Raw genomic sequence first — 6,742 nt, forward strand, 5'->3', positions numbered from 1 at the left:
GGAGAGCTTTTATTTCTCAAAGTTGTTTCAGTGAGAAACTGATGCTGTAATAGTTGGCAGTAAACTTAGCTTAATTTAGGTATACTTTCTTGTTTAACAAGGTTTATGATGTCAAAATTTGAAAATGTAGGAATCTTGTTTTTTTTACACACTTTGTTTTTGTTTTCGCCCTATTTCATCAGATTTGGAGTCTGCGGAGGATGTCATCCATAAAATTTGCTTGCTGTAGCCCTAGACTGGGAAGAATATATGCATACTCAATCTACCTCTGAAAACCTTGCTGACATTGGACACCCCTCCATGTAACCCCTGTGACAGTACATTTTCCCATGTCTGATGACAAGTGGCCAGCCTTGTTACATCTGAAGCAAGTTAGACGGTCGGGCGCCTTGAAAATGGCTTCCAACTTAAGGCGTTTTTTATTTTGGTTTCGTGGAAAGGAAAAACCACAGGAGAGTCACTCAATCTGTCGGTGTCACAACTTGTCCGCAACGTTCCTCTTATGTAATACTTTTAAGTATTAATACTTTTAAGTATTACATAATGTTAAAACATTGATTGATTGCATATCGTGGGAGTTGTATAAAAGCCATCTAATTCACCATCAATGTACAACCCATTTCTAAAACTATTAAAATGTTAGAATCAACCTTTCATTGTAAAAAAAACCCTAATCTTGAAGTGTTCCCAGCTTACGTAACGCTTTATCACGTTTTTCGTTTATTCTTAGGCCACACCGATTTAGTTTTATGGATGACATCAACGCGCTCATTGATTTTCGCCTGTTCTAAAAAAAATAGATCACGTCCACCGAGGCTCAGGCCTGGCTCTAGGCCTGGGTAGTCCATGGTAGTTAGCGACAATACGGAGCCAGGCACCCAGGCTACCGAAGCTCCACGAATAAAGAACTCAGTACATACGTACAGTGCCGATTCATAAATTCCACAACAAGCCTCATGTGCCGGCTTGTCGTATACGTCGCTAAGTACTGCCGCAAATTCACAATACTAGCTTTGTATTCATGTGGTTTGGTAGAATTTTTATTTTAAGTCGTTGTGGCCTTATTCAGATAAGAACTTCCCACGTACTCAAAGCTGAGCTACCTGAGGCTAAAATGTACATAAAGAAGCATACCACCATTGAAGTAAACCAAATCATTTATACGTTGTTTTGCTGGTGTCGGTTTTTTAAATATCATAAAAGAACGCTTTGCCTGGTTAATCAAATGTGATTATGGCTACAGATAAGGTCCAAAGGTCATATATGATATAATTTTCTACATGAATCATATACACTGCCTGCTGCCCCCTGGTCAGGTCTTTGATGTATACTCGTAAAAGGCCGTGGCGACGGGTGGCGTGGTGGTAGAGCGTTCGACTATGAAACGATGAGACCCGAGTTTGATCCCGAGTCGTACCCGGGACATATCCGGACATGCGCCCCGACGTTGTGCCCTTGGGAAAGGCACTTTACACGAGTTTCCTTGCTCCAACTTCGATACCTAAGGGTACCTAACTTCGGTTGGGGGAAGTCGTGTTGAGGTCACCTGGTGGCGCCGAATGGCAGCCGCACAGACTCTTGCGACAGTTCCACAAAATTGTGTGTGGAGAAAATATGTTATATGTATCATGTGCACTGGATAGTCGACCCATGTTAGCTTGCTATACATTATGTGATTGTAAACCCCGCATCCATTCTCTTCTTGGTTGTCCATCGTTGTCGACGGAGACTTAACCCTGCATCAATTCAGCACTATAAAAGTCTGCGAATGCACGGGTAATGTTTGACCAATAAATCATTTATTATATTAATTAAAGTAAAACTGGAACAGGGTGACCACAAATTTGGTCAAATCAAACCCGTTCTCAGCGCAGTAATACTCTTTGATAGGAAACTCTTTGATCCCATGTTGATAATCCGTTGCTAAGACAAGTCTCTAGGTGATGATTATCGCTGCCGATGGCTGAAATAAGACCTTATCAAGTTGTTATTACGTGCAATTTAATCCCTCTATATGTGGGTGAGACTTCCAAGTCTCCGCCGTTGCTTTTATGTTGTAGCTGATTGTACAGAAGTAACGGCAAATGTTTTTTCACAAAAGTAACGGCAAATGTTTTTTTTTCACAAAAGTAACGGCAAATGTTCCTTCACAAAAGTAACGGCAAATATTTTTTTCACGAAAGTAACGGCAAATGGTTTTTCACAAAAGTAACGGCAGTTTTTTTTTACAAAAGTAACGGCAAATGTTTTTCCAAAAAAGTAACGGCAAGTGTTTTTTACAGAAGTAACGGCAAATGTTTTTTCACAAAAGTAACGGCAAATGTTTTTTCACAAAAGTAACGGCAAGTGTTTTTCACAAAAGTAACGACAATTTGTTTTATACAAAAGTAACGGCAAATGGTTTTGTATAAATATTTGTGAGAAGAAGACATTTGTGCTGGAAAACCAAGCTTACTTTGGAAATAGGGGCTGTACGTCCCATCCGTAAGGTACTCATTTTGTTGTTTTATAGTTTTTTTTCATTTACTTAGAATAGTATTATAGGTTGTTATATTTTCCATGTCAAATTCCATTGTAATGTCTATCTAGCTGGGTTGCTCTGGCTGTGCACCTGAGTTGTCTTGTATTAGGAAATTCTTACTATGCGCCTTTCCCAAGGGCACAAAATCGGAGCCTTCCAGGGATTCGAACCCAGCACCTTTAGTCAAGAACCCTGACCAGAAGACCACGTCTTACTTTGCACTTAAGTCTCCGCCGTCTACATCTGATGCACCGATAAGACGCCGTTACAAGACAACTAAAAGCTAGAAGAGTGCTACTCCAGGGGTGCCAGAGTATACAGTGCAATTTAATGGGATACAGTGTAATTTTACGGAATATAGTGCAATTTTACTAGTATACTGTGTAATTGTACGGAATACAGTGCAATCGTATTATTAGTGCAATTATACTAGTATACAGTGCAATTTTACTAGTAAAATAAGAGTACTGTCGCCTATGACTACTTAATACGCACGCTGATGAAACCAGCGGGAAAAATGTCAATGGCCTACACTTTTCCTGTTATCTGAAATAATAACATAATACCCGGGTACTCCGGTACCAGAATGATGATGATGTTGTCCGCCCGCACGTCAGACCTATTATCACGCACATCCTGCCATTGGAGGGATGACGCAAGCACACATCGCCGGTGCAGTCATCTACCCTGGATGCCAGCCAGGTTTTGCACGCTCGTAACTTAACGCATGTTCAAACAAGAGTTCCTTTCCAGTTTCCTGATGTTAACCTTTCCAGTTTAGGAATTATACGTTGATTTCACAAAAAAGAGCCTCATTTGTATGGATTATATCAGTTAATGATATTCTCTACCCAATGGCAGCCTCATCTAACAAAATCAGGCTGATCAAGCACTTCCTCATAAATTATGCAAATGAAGTCATGATTTGAATAAATTATGCTTATTGGTGTACACCTTCACTTCACATGCGGCAGGTATGAAATTCGCAGCAGTTACTACTGTCAAATTATAGCAATTTCCAAATTTTCCATTAATTGTGCCAATTAGGTTTTCATTTACATAATCTATATCCTCATATAAGTTTTTCTCGTTCTCAATTGCATGTCACAAGTGTTTCATAGTCCTATTCACGAACGAAGCAGGGTAAGAGATTTTCCTCGTTAATTATGCAAATTAGCTCCTGATCTGCATACACCTTCTTGGCGAAGGTACAAAAAATTAATACTGAGGTCACCAACCCGGATCCAGCTTTTGGGAACGAAAAGTATGATATAAAAGACAAGAAAACGTTTTAGAAACTAATCATGAGTAATATTTGTGTTATATTCTTGATATGAATTGTTCATTGCTCGTTGATGCCAATAGCCCGGCCGGGCTCCGGTTTGGAAATGTGACCTCAGCATAGGATTTCATGCATTGGCACTCTTTTATGCTAATATATATGTTGAGGTCGCATTTCCAAACCGGGGTCTTATGGAACGACAAATATGACATAAATGGCAACAAAGCACAAAAATTCTAAAAAAATTAACAATGAGAACTATTTTTTATTATTGATATAAACTGTTGATTTTTCGTTAATCGAAACGTCCCGGCCGGGCCCCGCTTCTACTTCAGCAATTTTAACTCCCAGTTAAAAAATCCTATAGAGCTGGGCAGCTACAAGGGACACAACCGGGTAACGTCCTGTAGTACAAAACGAAATCCTAGAGCATAAGTATTTCCCTGCCTCCGCTACTAATTGCTGACTAAGATATACTGAAGCACTATATTGCAGGCAATTAGCTTACCTTTTAACTCATCACATACTTCATTAGATGGAGTTGTTATAATTTGTCTGTAGGGTTTGAGACAGGTCGTAAAACCTTTTCAAACCTCGATTATTTCCCACAAAGGGCTTTTAGTTAATCTAGTGCGGCGAAAGTACCCATTCTGCACTCAGGTCTAATTGACGAGAAAGTTTTTTCACTCTACATGAGGGACGTCTATGTCAGCGTATTCTCTCCAAGATTCCCAACTGTCCTCCAGATGCATATTTTCAGAGACAAGTCGACTGCTTGTACTCCTAAACTCCAAGCAAATTCTCCGGGGCAAGGGAGTCTAATATGTACAATACATAAAAGAATGTTTCAATCTTAAGAGACTAAATGTTAGAGAATAGTTAAACCTTTATTTTTATCACTGATATATATTCTGTACTTAATTTGCCACATACATATATTCTGTACGTAGGATGAAGTTATCCATGTATTTAACTTTGTTAGATCTCTAGTTGCAGAAGACCACACAAAAGTCGCTGTATTTTTTGTTGTGCCAATAAAGAATCTGCTTTATATTATTGACCGCCAGTAACCATTGGTGGCGTATTACAAGTCTTTATTTTTTTGCAAAATCATACCCGAAGGCTAATTGCTTTTACAGAGTAAAAGATACTATACGGTACAATAAAGTACGTAATAGGGAACAGACAAATACTTACTGGAAAATAATTATACTTCTACTACTATGCTTGCTATTATGAGGTTATACTTATTCTTTGAATACTGCCTGGCCAATTTGATGCTGTCTTGCCAAAGTGACACTGTATTGCAGCCACCCAAAGGCCAGCTTGGAGATAACTAGTATTCCCGGCAAATTGTAAGTCTGGCGAGGGACGACCAACTCAGGAATAAGCGTGTCTTGGTCTTTAAATCAGCAGCCCTCTTGCCAGCTCAACCCTGTGGCAGTAACTGTGCCCTGCAATCTTTATTGTTTTCTCAAACCAAGTCCACATTATAAGGCTACTTTATGGATGACATTCTCTGAAGACACCCCCAAATTAGTGCGCGCGGGCGAATAAAAAAAATCCAGCCAGAAAAATGCTGCTAAACCACAGGAATACAAAGCTGGTGTTGTGAATTGCAGTAGTACATAGCGACGTTTACAACAAGCCGGCACATGCTGGTCTCTTGCGGCATTTCTGAGTCGGCAATGTACCGAGTTCTTGAGTTCAATGGAGCTTCGGCAGCCTGGGCGCCATCCTCTGTAGTTGCCGCGGCTCCCTATTGTCGCTAGCTACCGTGGACTACGGAGGATGGCACACAGGCCAGAGCCTCGGAGGAGGTGACTGTTCACAGAAGATCAGACCGCCATACGCATTTATGATTTAGTAGTAGCTTCAATACTGATACCCCCATAAATCATTCGTCCTATATGTCTATGATTTGACGAATATACTAGTATATATGACTATGATCAAATCAGAAATACTTCTGATGTTGCCATTTCTTGAGTAAAGAGACTCTTTTTACACAACCGAGTCTTTTTATTCAGCCGATGTTTTGGTGACCGCCTGTCACCTTCCTCAGGGCAATTCTCACTGGTTCACATTACATTGTAGATATGTAAATATTGTACACTTTGGAACGCATCTATGGCAGGGACACCTGTGCTGCAGTGCAATGTGAACCAGTGAGAATTGCCCTGAGGAAGGTGACAGGCGGTCACCGAAACATCGGCTGAATAAAAGACTCGGTTGTGTAAAAAGAGTCTCTTTACTCAAGAAATGACAACATCAGCAGTATTTCTGATTTGATCATAGTCATATCAGGTCATATATACTAGTATATTCTTCATATCATAGACATTTAGGGCGAATGGTTTATGGGGGTATCAGTATTGAAGCTACTTCTAAATCATTAATGCGTGTGGCGGTCTGATCTTCTGAGAAAAGTCACTTCCTTCTGATCTGACTGGTTCACATTGCACTGCAAAACAGGTGTCCCTGCTATAGATGCGTTCCAAAATGTACAATATTTACATATCTACATTCCAATGTGAACCAGTCAGAATTGCCCTGAGGAAGGTGACAGACGGTCGCCTAAACGTCGGCTGAATAAAATACTTGGTTGTGTAAAGAGAGTCTCTTTACTCACTGTCTCACCAACCTGATGAAACTATTCACGTTTGTCAAAAAGCAGTTACTCATAGACAAGCAACTGGATATGATTTTGGAAACGGTCAGACGTTTCAGGTAGTATCCACCAGCTTCCGTCAGTGACTGAGAGACCAGAGGAGAAATGCAGGTTTATAAGCACTAACTATTGATTGAACCTGTATTTCTCCTCTGGTCTCTCAGTCACTGACGAAAGCTAGTGGATACTAGCTGAAACGTCTAACCGTTTCCAAAATCATATCCAGTTGCTTGTCATGAGTAACTGCTTTTTGGCGTATTGTATTACC

Source organism: Branchiostoma belcheri, unplaced genomic scaffold (genome assembly GCF_001625305.1).
Source record: "Branchiostoma belcheri isolate BF01 breed outbred unplaced genomic scaffold, Haploidv18h27 scaffold107, whole genome shotgun sequence".
NCBI classification, from domain to species: domain Eukaryota; kingdom Metazoa; phylum Chordata; class Leptocardii; order Amphioxiformes; family Branchiostomatidae; genus Branchiostoma; species Branchiostoma belcheri.